The sequence below is a fragment of the Zerene cesonia genome, chromosome 5 (assembly GCF_012273895.1).
Source record: "Zerene cesonia ecotype Mississippi chromosome 5, Zerene_cesonia_1.1, whole genome shotgun sequence".
Taxonomy (NCBI): Eukaryota; Metazoa; Arthropoda; class Insecta; order Lepidoptera; family Pieridae; genus Zerene; species Zerene cesonia.
The window spans coordinates 7,057,187-7,061,049 of NC_052106.1; positions in this window are offsets into that span (position 1 = coordinate 7,057,187).

Sequence of the window (3,863 nt, forward strand, 5' to 3'; positions counted from 1 at the left end):
AAATTAGTCGTAATGTTCAATAAACTCTGACCTAATGTCAATTTGTCTAAGTTTATTTGCTGAAATGTCACCGATGTAATTCCGCAGTAACGACTTACTTGACGTGTGAACTATTTAAATGTCAATCCTTATTTTAATATTCCGTGCAGATGTTTTGACTAATTAAGTTTAAGTTTATTAACATTTCTACTTAAATCAATACCTGTAGACATAGTACTTTTGTTTATCTTGATTAAATTATAATAAAATTGAGTGGAATTGGCAATAAGACAATGTTTTAAAATAAGCCATTATTAATCGATTTTACTTTGAGTTTCAATAGAACGGATTTTGATGAATTTTGATATACAGACCAGGTATGAGCTAACTTGGGTAATACGATACTTTTTATCCCGATGAAATGCCTTCATTCCTTCCCTTGGGATAAAGCAGGATCCTTGATATCCAGGCGGAGCCGGGACGAGCGCCTAGTGTTATATAACCTTTTTATTGGCGCTGGCCATTTTTTTAGTCTGGGTATCTACAATCTACATTTTCTTCTCACAATTCATACAAACGCCGGCCAATATATACCAAAAAAATTTAAACATAAAAAAACAATTATTTCGCTTTGCTATATTACAAGTCTGAGGTCCATGTTTTGTGTAATGCATAATTTGTTCAATAAATGATTTTTTTATTTATTTTGATTAGGTATCAATGAAATCAGACATGTATAAATAAATTCCTAACTTACAAATACAACACAATACCATAGACACTGTTTAAAAAAAACAAATGTGACAGATTATAAGCTTGATAGCGTTAGTATCGAGCGGAGTTGGCGCCAAACTGTCGAGTTCGCTCCAAAATCTCCCGCTCAACGAACGCGTTCCTTGTCTCGATTCTAAGTCCGAATTCCATTTGTTTAATGCATACAGATAAATTACCGATTATCTTTTTATTCATTTGTGGTAATGTAAGAAATACATGCAGGGGATTTGCTTTATAAGAATAAACTCATTTCTTTACTGTACAAAGGTACAGAAGAACAGAAAAAAATATATGTACGAAAAGGCGGCCTATTCCCTTTCTAACTTATATTTAAGTAGGTATGTAAACATTTTCGTCACTACACATTACATCTACTTAAATTTAAATTGTTTAATATTTCTTAATTGACTTATTTCGATAAGTCAATTTAATAGAAGTATACATTCTTCTATAATAGATTAGGAAGTTTCTAACTTTGTATTATTCAGGGGATAATCTTCAAAGCTGTGAAGCCGATTATGAAAATTCTCAAGAATAACAAAGGCTTTTCTACCGGGGTCAAACCGGGCAGAGCTGGGACAAGCTACTAGTCCAAAATATTACTAAGCTTTATTCCACTACGGTTTCACAAATCGTACCGTAGTACATTATCTACAACGATAAGGATTTTCATCCAAATCCCTCGCTTTTGGCGTGATTAAGAAATAACCATCCAAATTTTGACAGATTATATAACGGTACTTGTGAATATAAATTGTGAGCATTATTTGTTTAGCTATCCGAAACGCTATGGAAACATCAACTTTGACGTGACCCATTTCTAAACGTTTCATCTGTGCTGACGTTTCGCGCGAAACCCGTTTAAAATAAGAACGCATCATCGCGTGCGTTCAAAGTTTCAAACAAAGGAGTGCGCACGTAGCATTTGTAGGTAATTGTAACAGACACGGGCAGCATGCGGAATTTCCGTTTTCCGAATAGAACCCGCGCTTCACCTGTCGCCGGCGAGCAAGGTGCGAGCGGGCCGCACGTGCCACCCTTCGCGGGTGTGCTCCGCTTGGTGCTAGACACTAGGCCATAGACAAGGAGTGTCGTTCGAATTTATATGCAACCAATACGTGTTAAAGAAAACCATACGACTGAATATTTAGGAAGTTAATTGGACGGCGCCGTTTAACGAAAAGGCTCTTACTGGGCTGATTTAGATAGATCTCTGACATATATTCATAGGATTCAAGTAGATTATATCAGTTAGTTGGATAATATCACGTTTCCCTATCCATATCATAACCTCATCATAACCTATTTACACACAAAAACTACTTGACCGATTTCAAAAATTCTTTCACCATTAGAAAACTGTAACTTCGCAGGCTATAAAAGTACAACGGGCGAACAGCCAGTAATTTTTAAATGAATTATATTTTTAAATGAATTATAATATAATCAGTACTATACCAATGATAGGTCCTAACTCAATAACACTAGTTAATTATAATACGCATCTCACGTCCAAAGCGGAATAAACCCGCCATTTTGCAAGCCCCTAAATAACACCTGTATCTAAAAAACATATCAGGTGGCGTAGACGTTGATCACATTTATATGCGTATGCCGTATACAATAATTTGGCTATCTGGGACTTTTAAAAGTTATCTATTGATAAAGGATCTTTGAATTAAAAGTAACAGTTAAAAGTATGAAAATATGGAAGCGATGTAAAGTTTATATAAACGGCGCGGACTTCGGGTGCCTGATGATATTTACTTTTTGTGTACTATACAAGGTTTTATTTAATCATAATTGCCAATTAGTATGGTGATGATTGTTGAAACACTACAAGCGTACAACGCTTCAATAAATTTGCGCGTTCGTGGACTTTATTTTTTCTTTATTGCGACAATTCATTCCGTGTTGTTTTGTTTTGAGTAAATCGGACCGTTGGCCAATCAATTTAATTTTTATATATTTATTAGTCCTTCTGAAAATTAAATGGAGTTCATACATATATATTATCAATACGTATATTATTATTTAATTTCAAGTGACACAGACTCATTTTGTTAATAACAATTAATTCCTAAAAACTATACCTTGAAAGTTTCAATAAACGTACTGACTGCTACTCGTGTTTAAAATCTATTGAAGTCTTTAATTTCTAATATTATACTCGTAAAATCACTAGTTTCTACCAATTTTATTGCATAACAAAATGAAAAGTAATATAACTCCTTTGATATAATCGAATCTCCTAAACAACTTGATAGATATTTAAGCGCTGATGGAACACGTGTAGTACATACTAGTTTAGTATTGTACGTAAAGGTCATTGGAAATTGAATTATATACATTTAAAATTATTTTAAAACGCAAAATGTGACAGCAGGAGATATTTGATTGTTTCTTCTAATATTATGTCATCTGTGGTTGTTACGATTTATTTCAAAACTATTCTACTGATTCATATGCCAATACGGGCGAAGTCGGAACCAATATCTTTCCAATAACATCAGTGACAATTATTAACATGATGTGATTATTACTTGTTTTTTTTTCTGAATAGTTAAGAAATTTCGATATATACGTACTCTGCTGTCCATTTTAATTGTCTCTTTTTTATGTATTTCATCTGCTGATAACTGAGTTTTTTAACTTACTGTATTTTTTTTTTTCGAGTATTAATTTTAATCGAAAGTCATAGTCTTTTCTTATTGAATTAAATTCATTTTTAAATGAAGTTTGCGAGTGATACGCCATCTGTCTGATATTTAATTAAATAATTTAACATCAAGGATACTAAGACACGTCCAGTTACTGCTACTGCTCGCTAGATGGCAGCTTTAACAATTTAAAGGTTCTTAATTTTAATTATAAATTGCACAATAATGCCCATATTTTCAAAATGTTAAATAATTAATTCAATCTCAACTTACATTCTAAATAGATGTCTTATTTTTGGAACAGACAACAAAAACAAAAAAAATATCTTTATACAGAGACAATGAAATGAAATGAAATGAAATGAAATGATTTGAAATGAAATGAAATGAAATGAAATGAAATGAAATGATTTATTTATTTCCATATTTAAACAATACAATCAAATACAA